This window comes from Carassius gibelio, chromosome B14, assembly GCF_023724105.1.
Source record: "Carassius gibelio isolate Cgi1373 ecotype wild population from Czech Republic chromosome B14, carGib1.2-hapl.c, whole genome shotgun sequence".
NCBI lineage: Eukaryota > Metazoa > Chordata > Actinopteri > Cypriniformes > Cyprinidae > Carassius > Carassius gibelio.
Window position 1 is genome coordinate 16,756,801 of NC_068409.1, and position 13,721 is coordinate 16,770,521.

The 13,721-nt window shown below is 36.4% G+C and overlaps 1 protein-coding gene across 7 annotated transcripts in view; it reads left to right on the forward strand.

Moving 5' to 3' along the window:
• Positions 1 to 13,721, forward strand: part of LOC127971498 (uncharacterized) — a 248,001-nt gene that overhangs the window by 164,023 nt on the left and 70,257 nt on the right. The window lies entirely within an intron of this gene.

Below are 13,721 nucleotides of genomic sequence, written 5' to 3' on the forward strand. Positions count from 1 at the left end.
TTTCATCTAACTAATAAGTATTTTTTGCTAACATCTTTCCACAGCTGTACTGCTCCTCTTCTGGGTCTGCTTTTGCCTTGAGGGGTTGAGATTTCCAGTTTTCATGTGACAGCAGCAGTTTACTAACTTCAGTCAGTCACACAAAAGGAAGAATGCAAAGATAAAGAGCTAACACATGATATTAATTGATGTAGATGATCTTTTCCACCCTTTTATGACATTATGTCTCATAAGGGGCAAAATATTGAGGCCCGTTTATCATGTTTGGATGTGTTTCATTCTAACTGGTCAAGGACTCGAATACATTTTATGATCAGTAGCTTATGATTCCATTATAATGTTGAAATTCATAGTAATGAGTTTATATTTACATTATTATATGAAATCACCTACTACATTCATTGAATACTATGGGCCTAAAAAATTTTTTAAATTTTCTTTCAGGTATATCTTTTTTTTTTCTTTTTTTTTTGTTATATAGATGTAATATTTTCTTCATTCTATTTATTTTTATTTCTTTATTTTCATTTAACACACTTCTAAGAATGAAAGTACCTGCATGTTCAGTAATAAGTAAATAAATAAACAAACAAACATGGGTGTAGCCTACAAATGATACTTATTAAAAATATATTGATGATTTATTACATGAATATCAAGGATATTCACTCTTCTGTTCAGCACAAAAGAAGATATTTTTCAGAAAGTTGGTAACCAAACAGTTAAATGCTTAATTTTCTTTCAGGTGCACCCTCTTTTTTATATAGATGTAATATTTTCTTCAATCTATTTATTTTTAGTTATTTATTTTTAGTTAACTTATTGATACACAGTACCCTGTTGGGTCAACTTAATGGCTGATTTTGTTCTGCACTACGTTCCACCATTTAATAAAGACAAATTGATTTATTGTGTTTTCATGTTCAAGAGATTAGATGCAACTTTTGGGGGGTTTGCATTGAATGTTCTTCAACTTTTATGCATATTTTAATTTGTTTATGAATAAAGATTTATCCGTTGAAAACAGTTATTTTGAGATAGATGCCAAATGCTCTCTTCCTATTCCAGTTTGACATTGAAGGGGTGAATACAACATATTTGTACATTCTAACACGATGTGCTGATGTTTTATTTCAGGACCAACTACTGCAGCTGTGACCTCTAGTGTGACCTCTAGTGTGACCTCTAGTGTGACCTCTAGTTTGACCTCTGCAGTGACCAGCAGCACACAGACATCTGAATGTGGTACGAGTTTAACAAACACACTCCTGGAAACATGAAGAAGGGTTTTGTTTTGTGTCTAATTCTTGTTGTTCAGTGTGTTCAGTGTCTGTGGTGTTTGTTGTGGTCTGGTGTCTTCAGATGATGGTTCTGTAAGGTCTGTTAGGAGCTTTTCACATCTACATGAGACACACGTCAGGTGAGAGACATTCATCATCATCATTATGGATTTGACATGCAGATATTAAGAGTGTTGATGATGATGATGATGATGATGTGGTGCTTTTAGGAAAGAAACAGGAAGATCAGAAAGTGAGGATGAGAAGATTTAGAGAAGGACATGAACACACAGCAGAAGATTGATGAGAGCAGCAGCAGATCATCACATCTATGAGAAATAACTTCATAATCTCACAGATTCTCACATCAATCCAGCTTCCAGCTGCCAACAGCAGATCATATAATATTAACCCGAGAGATTAATTAAAACCAGAAAATATGAAAAAAAGATTATGTTCTGGACGTTTATGGTGCTGTTGTTTTTATTTATTTTATTTGTCTTTAAACTAGGATACTTTTTATTTCATCACTGTTCATCCAGACTCTTGTCTCAGACTCAGGTCTGTTTAGGTGTTTTCTCTGTTTGAAGCTCTTGATCTGTTTCTCAGTTTTGTAGTGTCTGTGGTTTTGCTGTCTGTGGTTTTTCTTGAATTTTCTGTTGAATATTAATCTATATAACCACATTCATGCAATGTTTTTGACAAGATATATGCATCATAGAACACTGCTAAACTTGCCTTTCTTTTTTGAGTGAAATGTCAATATAAAACATTTTGAAATTAAATGTGAAATTTGAGATGTGTTCCTGTGGCTCAGTAGAAGAGCATTGCATTAGCAGTGAAAAAGTTCATTTTTGGGTTTGATTCCCAGAGAACACACATGCTGGTAAAATGTAACGCCTGAATGAACTGTAAGTCGTTTTAGATAAAAGTGTCTGCTAAATGTAAATAAGTGAAACAGTATTTGCAGTCAAAAGTTGCTCATTAATTTTTTATATTTTAACACAGTCAAATAACATTTTATCAAAGCACACATCAATTAATTAATTAAGCATAAGAAAACATGTATAAAAACAATAAATCCAGACAGAAATCAAAAGATTTTTAGCAAATAAGTTCAGCGTCAACTCTTGTTTCCTCATGCAGATATCAGTCAGAATGAAGAAAGTGTGTTTTGTTGTTTAATAGCAAACTTTAAGAGCATAGTAGGGGTGTAATGCTTCACTCGTTTTTATCATTCACTAGTTTTATGCATTACATAACGATGCATATGCATGCCCAATTCTTAAGACTTATGTATTTCAATTGCATATAAAAATGTCCATCCATTTTGATTACATATTTTTAACCTAAAAAAACTAATAAACTTTATGTGATGCAAATTTGCCAACCTTATGTAAATGAAACAAGTCAGTCACAAGATTTATGTAATAGTACCAATAAATCCAATTTGTTTTAAATGCATGAGAAACATGTTTATTTATCATTAGGTAATAAACCTAATGTAATTAAAATTCATAACATTTACATAATTTTTATCAATAAACCCAAAGTATTTCATATATTTAATCCTACCCCACCCAATCCCACTGTGCTACAACAAAATCTAACTACAACACACAAAAAGAACAGAAAGACAACTTTGTTACATTATATCAATTTATTAATGCTTCAAATCATTTGGGTATATATGAGCTAGCAAGACATACTACACCGTGTTCACACACTTGTGTGCAACAACAACAAAAAAAGTGCCTTTATATTTACATGCACATTAAGGTTAAACCCTATTTTCCAAATAAAAATGCCACAATCGGCCATTCTGCAGAAATACATGCAAAAAAACTAAAATTTTACACAAAATAAAAAAAAATTAACTGTAAAAACATTTATAACAGAGTGCAGAAATAAGATCAGTTTCCTCAAGAACTTCACATATGAGTTAAAGCGATACATGAGGTAAACCGATTACAGTACTGCTTACGTTTCACTACTATTTAAAATGAATCTGTGACATGCAATAATTTGAAACATTAGGACAATGATCAGAAAAAAAGTCTCAGGAATTGAAAGTCTCTGCACCACCACACTTTTCGTGCATATTAAATTATGTTAGTAGTACTGGAGTAAGAAAGGAACATTCCTGACTGCGGATGTTGCTGTTGGACAGTGTTTTCTCTACTTCCTGTTGGCCTTGCTGTAGCTAATCGTAGCTCCGTGTAGCTTTTTTAATTTTTTTCTCCAGAATCTTTGTCTTAACATCACTCTCTGTTTTTTTAAAGTGATAAAATATAACTTAATTCACACCATATTTCTGATTTTATAGATCAATCTTATCAGATTAATTTTGTTCGTTCACTTTTATTTTTCACATGTAATAAACTGTTCCGATCAAAACATTAAACAGGTTCTGATGTTCGACTTCGCCAGTCGGAGATCACTAAAAATAACATTAAAGAGGTGTGTGAACTTGCAAGCACGATGTCAGACACTTTAATATGCTCTGGTTCCCTCCCTGCTTGCTGTGGTGACGAGATGCATAGCAGATTGTCATCACTCAATGGCTGGATGTCTAAGTGGTGCCCACAGAATAACATAGGTTTCATAGACAATTGGACAAGCTTTTGGGGCAGACCTGACCTGTTGAAAAGAGATGGTCTTCATCCCTCCTGGGGTGGCACCACTCTTCTCTCTAGAAATATGGCAAATAGTCTTAGTGTTTATACTTGACTAACTGGGGCCCAGGTCAGGAAGCAGACAGACTGGCTAAACCGACCGTCTGCTAGCTGCCTCCCGTCACAGAGGTCAGTTAATTCTCAGCACATAGAGACTCTTTCACCTAGATATCACACTATAGAGACTGTGTCTGTTCCCCAAACTAGAAAATAATAATAATCTAATAATAATGTAGATGTGCTCTGTTTGACAGAAACCTGACTAAAACCTGATGATTACATTATTTTAAATTACTTCAACAACTACTATAACAACGTTTTCAGTATTTCTCAGAGGACAGGCTTCAAGTATAACTCGTTTGGAGTAATGGTGCTTCATTTAACATTATCCAGAGAAACCAATGTTAATGATAAATCCCCTGTTATGTTTGTACTGGTTACTGTATACAGGCCACCAGGCCACCATACAGACTTTATTAAAGAGTTTGGTGATTTTACATCCGAGTTAATTCTGGCTGCAGATAAAGTTTTAATAGTTGGTGATTTTAATATCCATGATGATAATGAAAAAAGATGAATTGGGATCAGCATTTATAGACATTCTGAACTCTATTCTATTGGGGTTAGACAACACATTTCAGGACCTACTCACTGTCGAAATCATACTCTCGAATTAATACTGTCAAATGGAATTGATGTTGATAGTGTTGAAATTATGCAGCCAAGTGATGAAATCTCAGATCATTATTTAGTTTTGTGCAAACTTTATATAGCCAAAATTGTTACAAGTATGGAAGAACCATCACTTCTACCACAAAATAATACTTTTTAAGTTATCTTCCTGATGTATCCAAATTCCTTAGCATATCCAAAACCTCAGAACAACTTGATTATGTAACAAAAAACGATGGACTCTCTCTTTTCTTGCATTTTAAATACAGTTGCTCCTTTACGCTTAAGGAAGGTTAAGGAAACCAGTATGACAACATGGTATAATGAGCATACTCGCACCCTAAAGAGAGCAGCCCGAAAAATGGAGTGCAGCTGGAGGAAAACAAAACTAGAGGTATTTCGTATTGCTTGGTGGGAAAGTAACCTATCCTACAGAAAAGCATTAAAAACTGCTAGATCCGATTACATTTCTTCTCTTTTAGAAGAAAACAAACATAACCCCAGGTACTTATTCAATACAGTGGCTAAATTTACGAGAAAAAAAAAAGCCTCAAAAAGTGTTGCCATCATTGTCATTGGGATATGTCCCCGAAACCTTAAAATTGGCTGTTATTAAGCCTCTCATAAAAAAAACACAACTTGACCCCAAAGAACTAGTTAATTATAGACCAATCTCGAATCTCCCTTTTCTGTCCAAGATACTAGAAAAGGTGTTATCCTCACAATTATATTACTTCTTAGAGAAAAATGGTATATGTGAGGATTTCCAGTCAGGATTTAGACCGTATCATAGTACTGAGACTGCTCTCCTTAGAGTTACAAATGACCTGCTCTTATCATCTGATCGTGGTTGTATCTCTCTATTAGTTTTATTGGATCTTAGTGCTGCGTTTGACACAATTGACCACTATTGAACATTCTTTTGCATAGACTTGAACACTTTGTTGGCATTAATGGAAGTGCATTAGCATGGTTTAAATCGTACTTATATGACCGCCATCAGTTCGTAGCAGTGAATGAAGATGTATCATATCAATCACAAGTGCAGTATGGAGTACCTCAAGCTTCAGTACTAGGGCCGCTACTCTTCACGCTTTATATGTTAGCCTTGGGAGATATCATCAGGAAACATTGTGTTAGCTTTCACTGTTATGCTGAAACACACCAATTTTAAAAATGGAATGCATAGTCGATATAAAAAACTGGATGACAAGTAATTTCTTACTGCTAAATTCTGAAAAAAACAGAGGTGTTAATTATAGGACCTAAAAACTCTGCATGTAATAACCTGTCTAATACTTGATGGTTGCTCTGTCAATTCTTCGTCATCTGTTAGGAACCTAGGTGTGCTATTTGATCGCAATATTTCATTAGAAAGCCACATTTCTTGCATTTGTAAAACTTCATTTTTCTCATATTTCATATGCTCTCAATGTCAAATGCAGAAATGTTAATCCATCCATTTATGACCTCAAGGTTAGATTATTGTAATGCTTCAATGGGTGGTTGTTCTGCACGCTTAGTAAACAAACTACAGCTAGTCCAAAATGCAGCAGCAAGAGTTCTTACTAGAACCAGGAAGTATGACCATATTAGCCCGGTCCTGTCAACACTGCACTGGCTCCCTATCAAACATCGTATAGATTTTAAAATATTGCTTATTACTTATAAAGCCCTGAATGGTTTAGAACCTCAGTATTTGAATGAGCTCCTTTAACATTATACTCCTCTACGTCCGCTATGTTCTCAAAACTCAGGCAATTTGATAATACCTAGAATATCAAAATCAACTGCGGGTGGCAGATCCTTTTCCTATTTGGCGCCTAAACTCTGGAAAAAACTACCTAACATTGTTCAGGAGGCAGACACACTCTTGCAGTTTGAATCTAGATTAAAGACCCATCTCTTTAAACTGGCTTACACATAACATACGAAAATGCTTTTATTATCCAAATCTGTTGATGCTTGGCTGCATTAATTAGGTAAACCGGAACCGGGAACACTTCCCATAACACCCGATGTACTTGCTACATCCTTAGAAAAATGTAATCTACGCTAATATTAGTCTGTTTCTCTCTTATTCCGAGGTCACCGTGGCCATCAGATCCAGTCGGTATCCTGATCAGGGGGTCACTGCAGTCACCCGGATCCCTGAACGACAACGGAGACAAGGGGCCTGTCTTCGTACGTCGCTAACTCAGTTAGCTGGATTTGAATGTTGACGATTTGGCATGATCTTGGATCATTTGGTTCTTCGAAGCTCATCCCGGAGCTGCTGTCATAGCAACAGGTCCGTAAGCTTAAACCTGCTCGGGAGCAGGATTATTTCATGTAAACAGGATTAGATCGCTTCTTTTCAACCAGAACTGATACTCAAAATATGTCTGCTACCTCCGCTACTTTAGTAGAGTATCGTACTGATCCAGGGACAATAATTTAAAATAATAATCATTAAAAAAATGATTTAAAAATAATATAAAAATGCTGTGTAGTCCATAACAGCCTACTATAGACACAGCCAGTTTTACTCACTGAAATATTTATTTGTCATAAATTATTACTTCATAATTGTATTATAGTCTTACACAAATGCTATACAGATAATAGAGTCGTGTATTATTTTGAGTGATGACTGCTATTATAAGAGTGCAGGAGATGCAGATAACATGATATTGACCCTTAAGAAACTTTCATTAATGCTGTCACGTAACAAATCTGTCCAAATATAAAATGAAATGAATAGATAATTTCTACATTGAAATAAAAATGTAAAGACTGCACAACTATTATAAATTGCGAATCTAAATAATTGGGAATCATGAAAAAAATTCTAATAAAATAAAAACATGTATCTATTATCTGTTTCATGTATCTATTATAACATTTTGTAGTTTTGTTTGCTTGGCTGTTTCCTTATAAAAGTCCAGAAATTTGTCAAGTTTTTTGTCGGGTGTCATTTTAAATTATATGACGTCATTACATTGCCTTCTTGCCACCAGCCAATCACTGCACTGCTGATCATGGTTTCGAGTATCGATACAATATCCCCTTTTAAACCAACATATGAACGCGCAATTATCTCAGATAACTCAATCCAGCGATACTAATCATACACAACAGGTGCGTACGAAGAACCCAATTAGCCGGATCATGATTAGCACAATGATATCATCTTGGATGTGTCATTTGATCTCGGATTTATTTAATAAGCGACGTACGAAGAACGGGCCCCAGGACAACTAGAGCCCCAGATACAGATCCCCTGTAAAGACCTTGTCTCAGATGACCACCAGGACAAGACCAAAGGAAACAGATGATTATTCTGCAGAATCTGACTTTGATGCAGCCTGGAATTGAATTACTGGTTTCGTCTGGTCAGAGAAGAACTGGCCCCCCAACTGAGCCTGGTTTCTCCCAAGGTTTTTTTTTTTTTCCTCCATTCTGTCACCAATGGAGTTTCGGTTCCTTGCCACTGTCGCCTCTGGCTTACTTAGTTGGGGTTACTTCATCTACAGCATTATCGTTGACTTGATTGCAAATAAATGCACAGACACTATGCAAGGCAAGGTAAGGCAAATTTATTTAAATAGCACATTTCGTACACAATCGTAATTCAAAGTGCTTTACATAAAAGAAAGTAAAATAATCATGAAAAATAATAACAAAAATAAAACAAGCAATTTTAAAACTTTAAAAATGATTAAAACATTTAAAAACAGAAAATGATTTTACATAAAAAAAAATAAAACAGTGAAAATATAGTGCAATCTGTTCGGACATTGCACAGTGCTCATTCAATAAATGCACAGCTAAAAATATGGGTTTTGAGTCTAGATTTAAATGTGACTAGTGTTTTAGCACATATGATCTCTTCTGGAAGCTGATTCCAACTGCGGGCAGCATAGTAACTAAAGGCGGACTCCCCTTGTTTTGTGTGAACCCTTGGTATTTTTTAACTGACCTGATTCTAGTGATCTGAGTGCTCTGTTAGGTTTATATTCAGTGAACATATCTGCAATATATTTCGGTCCTAGGTCATTTAGTGACTTATATACGAGTAAAAGTACTTTAAAATCAATCCTAAATGTAACTGGAAGCCAGTGTAAGGACCTGAGGACTGGTGTGATATGCTCAGATTTTATGGTTTTAGTCAGAATCCTGGCAGCAGCGTTCTGGATGATCTGCAGCTGTCTAATGGTCTTTTTGGGAAGGCCGGTGAGGAGCCCATTTCAATTGTCCACCCTGCTGGTGATAAAGGCATGAACAAGTTTCTCCAAGTCTTGACTAGAAACAAAACATCTAATTCTTGCAATGTTTTTTTAATGATAGTATGCTGATTTAGTTACTGCTTTGACATGACTATTGAAACTAAGGTCTGTCTCCAGAATCACACCAAGATTCCTGACTTGATTTTTAGGTGTTTGACCCCTACAGTCAAGGTATGCATTCACCTTGAATACTTCATATTTGTTTCCAAATCCAATGACTTCAGAATTTTCCTTATTTAACTGAAGATAGTTCTGGCACATCCAACTATTAATTTCATCATTGCATTGGCAGAGGGAGTCAATGCGGCTGTAGTCATTTGGAGATAAGGCTACGTAAATCTGGGTATCATCAGCATAGCTGTGATAGGAAATTTGGTTCCATCTCATTATTTCACTTAGTGGCCAAACAAGAGCGGTGCAAGAATTGAGCCTTGTGGGACTCCGCATGTCATGGACGTCCACTTAGACTTATGCTCTCCTATTCTCACATAATAGCCTCTCCCTTCTAAGTATGATCTGAACCATTTGAGTACCATAAAGCCCGAACCGGTTTTCCAGTCTCTCTAGTAGTATGCTATGATCGACAGTGTCAGACGCAGCACTGAGATCTAGCAATACCAGCACCGATATTTTGCCAGAGTCAGAATTTAAGCGAATATCATTTATTATCTTAATGAGTGCTGTCTCTGTGCTGTGATGCGGTCGGAAACCAGATTGAAAATTGTCCAGGTATCCATTTGAGTTTAAGTATTTGTTCAGCTGATTAAAAACTACCTTTTCTATAATTTTGCCTATAAAAGGAAGATTAGATATTGGTCTAAAATTGCTCAAAATTGTGTTATCAAGATTGGTCTTTTTCAGGAGGGGCTTAACAACTGCAGTTTTTAGGGAGTTTGGAAATGTCCCAGAAAGAAGTGAGGCATTCACCACTTCTTAAGAGATCTGCTTTTAAGCAGTCAAGCACACTTTTGAAAAAAGATGTGGGAAGTGTGTCAAGACAACAGGTTGACGATTTTAGTTGCTGCACTATGTCTTCCAGAATTTTGCTATCAATTGTTTAAAAAATAGACGTAGTATCTTTTTGATATTTTGGCCGAATCTGTCTGACCTCTGCATTACTTGAGGATGTGCTAATCTTGCCTTCCTGATATTTATGATCTTCTCAGAAAAGAAAGAAGCAAACTCATTGCATTTGCTGTCTGAGAGCATATCACTGGGAATCTGATTTGGGGGGTTTTTCAGTCTCTCAACAGTGGCAAAAAGAGTACGAGTGTTATTTAAGTTACTGTTTATAAGGTGTGAGAAGAAATTCTGTCTAGCTGTTTCACATTAAAAGCATGAAGGCTGTCTTTATAGATGCTATAGTGAATTTCAAGTTTCGTCTTCCTCCACATCCGCTCGGCTTTTCTGCATTTTCTTTTCATAGTCTGAACTTCTGTTGATCTTCTCCAAACTGATTTATGTCTGTTTGTTTTCTTACTGATTATTATTGGTGCAATATCATCAATGACATTCTTAACTTTTGAGTTGAAGGAATCTAGGAGAATATCAACAAAGTCTGCAGAAATGCTTGGTGTTAAAGATATAGCCTCCATAAATAGTGCACTTGTGTTCTCGTTTATGCATCTCCTTCTGACAGAGACAGATCTAGATTCAGTGGTAGCAGAGATCAATATATCAAAGAAAATACAGAAGTGATCAGATAGTGCTATGTCCTTAGTAACAATGGATGAAATGTTTAGACCCCTACTGATGATTAGATCCACAGTGTGTCCACTTTTGTGTGTGGGTCCATGCACATGCTGAATCAGGTCAAAAGTGTTTAGAACCGTTATCATTTCTTTTGTAGTTTTGTTTTGTGCATTATCTATGTGAATATTAAAATCCCCTGCAATTGCAAAAAAGTCAAACTCTGAGGAAATTATTGATAACATTTCTGTGATCTCTTCAACAAAGGCTGGATAGTATTTTGGAGGCCTGTAAGGGATGTTGTGGCCTAATGGTTAGAGAGTTGGACTCCCAATCGAAGGGTTGTGAGTTCGAGTCTCCGGCCGGCAGGAATTGTGGGTGGGGGGAGTTCATGTACAGTTCTCTCTCCACCTTCAATACCACGACTTCGGTGCCCTTGAGCAAGGCATCGAACCCCCCTCTTCTCAACATTAGAAATGCAGTTGATTTCGGGTTAAAGACGGACCTAAGGGAAAAAATCGCCAATTTTCCTGCCCCTCTGTATTTCCCGGATAACTCAGGTTGTTAGATGGAAACTCTACCTGGCGACGTGAGGTGAGCCTGATTCTTCCTTTTCTGTTCGGCGCTGCGGGCTTGTTCGGGATTGCTGTCTGGTTGGGCGCTTTCTGGAACCACGGTGCCGCTGGATTCGGCCTGTTTTGCCCGTTTACCACTCGACTCTACCTAAAGAAACTCTCCCGCGTTTTCGCGGAGGCGGTGTGGATTATTCAAACCTGCAGCTGTTACGACGTGTATCACGGTCAGCTTCTGACCCGACCGTGGTTAGGATGGGGCTAATAAACTCCAGATCAATCGGAAATAAGGATATTATATTAAATGACTTTTTTATCTCACGAGGATTGGATTTTCTATTTGTGACTGAGACGTGGCTAAACGTTGGGGATCTCAGTCCTTTCTCTGAACTGGTGCCGCCAAAATGTTCTTTTATAAATACTCCCCGTACTATTGGCCGGGGTGGGGGTCTTGCATCAGTTTTTAAAAATCATTTTGGCTGTCGGTCATTAACGGCTGATGTTTACTCCAGCTTTGAACTCCAATTATTGCAGTTCGGCCAAACAAACCCTGTGTTGTGTGCACTAGTCTACAGACCACCAAAGATTCATAAAGATTTTATATATAATTTCACAGAATTTCTAGGAGGGATTATGACAAGGTATGACAGACTTTTAATTCTTGGGGATTTCAATATCCATGTGTGTTGTCCCACAAACTCTTTAGCTAAGGAGTTTTTTAATTTAATTGACTCTTTTAATTTAACTCAGCATGTGACGGGTCCAGCTCACAATCATGGACACACTTTGGATCTTGTCCTGTCTTATGGCCTTTCTGTATGTGACATTGAGATAGTTGATACAGTGTCCTCCGACCATAAGTCTATAGTGTTTGACATTTCTTTACCGTCTATCATTGTTAAACCATCTACTGCTGGTCGGTTTTTACATACAGTAAATGCAGACACAATAAATGAATTTTGTACTTCTTTTATTGAGGTTGCTCCTCCTGTTTTATACGAGGAAAATCCATCTATTTCACATCTATTTTCTTTTGAAAGGAAAAACATGTTAAATCAGCATCAAAACCTTGGTTAAATAATTCCACTCGTGTCCTCCGCCAGGTTTCTAGGCGAGCAGAGCGCAAGTGGAAAAAGGACAAGCTTCACATTTCTTATGATATTTTTAAAAACTCTTTAACTGCTTATCAGAACGCTGTACTCAAAGCTAGGGCCACTTATTTATCTGAGTTTATTGAAAAAAATTGCCATAAACCCAGAGTTTTATTTGATACGATAAATGCTGTGGTAAAACCTCCACCTTCAAATTGCCTTATTGCCTCCACACAAACCTGTGAACATTTTTTAAATTATTTTATGGACAAAATTGAGGTGTTAAGATTATCTATTCAATGTCCTGCACATGATCCACCTGTCTCATATACCTTCTCAGCTGTTTTAGACCAGTTTGAGCCTGTATCTTTAACAACTTTAAAGGGGATAGTTGAGAATCAAAAGTTCACTTCCTGCTCATTAGATATTGTTCCCACCCGTATTTTTAAGCAGGCTTTTCCTGTTATTGAGTGTTTTGTCCATAATAAATAGTTCCCTGAGGTCAGGTTTAGTTCCAAACTATTTTAAACAAGCCATAGTTAAACCCCTCATTAAAAAAACAAACTTGGATCCTCTGGTGTGCTCAAATTTTAGACCAATTTCAAATTTACCTTTCTTTTCCAAAGTCTTGGAAAAGGCTGTTTTATCCCAACTACAACATTTTCTAGAAAAAAAACTCTCTGCTTGAGGTTTTTCAGTCAGGTTTCAGAGCAAAGCACAGCACAGAAATGGCTCTACTACGAGTTTATAATGATATTTTAATAACTGTCGATTCTGGTATTCCTGCCATTTTACTTTTATTAGATTTAAGTGCAGCCTTTGATACAATTGATCACAATATAATGATCTCCCGCCTTGAGAGTTATGTTGGGATACAGGGGGTGGCCCTATATTGGTTTAAATCTTATCTGTCAAACAGGAGTTTTGCTGTAAAAATAGGGGAATCTTTTTCCTCTACAGGTCATGTTAAATATGGGGTCCCCCAGGGGTCCATCCTTGCACCATTGCTTTTTTCAATTTATATGCTGCCTCTGGGGTCTATTTTTAAGAAACATAATGTATCATTTCATTGTTATGCCGATGATACGCAATTTTATTTACCTTTTAACAATACTAAATCTCTTATCTTTGAGTGTCTTGAGGAAATTAAGGGCTGGATGTCTCAAAATTTCTTAAAACTAAACGACAATAAATCAGAGATTATTGTTTTGGGCAGTAGTAAGTCAGTAAATTTGGGACCATTGGAAATTTATAACAAACTGGTAGTAAAAAATTTGGGGGTGCTTTTTGATAACGTTTTCAAGTTCGACAAGCAAATTAATGCTGTTGTAAAATCCTGTTTTTTTTTTCATTTGCGACTCCTGGCAAAGGCCAAATCCTTTCTCTCCTTTAGAGATCTGGAGAAATCAATTCATGCATTTGTCTTTTCTCATTTGGAGTACTGTAATTCACTTTATACAGGGATCATTCAGTC